We start from the raw sequence: 382 nt of genomic DNA, 5'->3' as shown, positions 1-382 counted from the left end.
CCAGCCCCCAGCGCTGCTCCCTGTGGGCAGGGTGAGCAGGCGGTAGAGGCAGATTCCCTCCCTGCTCCGAAGTTACCCGCTTTTGGGTTGCCCCCCAAGGAGCCTGCAGCAGGGCTGCCCCACAGCAGGGCCCTGGCACGCTGGTGGGGCAGGGGGAGCGCGGCGCGGGCTTGCAAAGCCTCTCCTAATCTCCCTGGCTACGAGCTGGGCTTGGAGCGCAGCCTCGATGGATCGGGGCCTTCATGTGTTTGACTTGGCGAGGACAGGGCGGGGAGAAATGCCCAGACGTGCCCCGGTGAGGGAAGGGCTGTCTGGAGGGATGTGAGGAGGAGGGAGCGAGGCTGGCAGCCCCCTCTGCTCGCTGGCAGAGCGAGCCAGCCAC

Source organism: Eurypyga helias, unplaced genomic scaffold (genome assembly GCF_000690775.1).
Source record: "Eurypyga helias isolate BGI_N326 unplaced genomic scaffold, ASM69077v1 scaffold33276, whole genome shotgun sequence".
NCBI classification, from domain to species: Eukaryota; Metazoa; Chordata; class Aves; order Eurypygiformes; family Eurypygidae; genus Eurypyga; species Eurypyga helias.
This window is presented reverse-complemented; position numbering follows the sequence as displayed.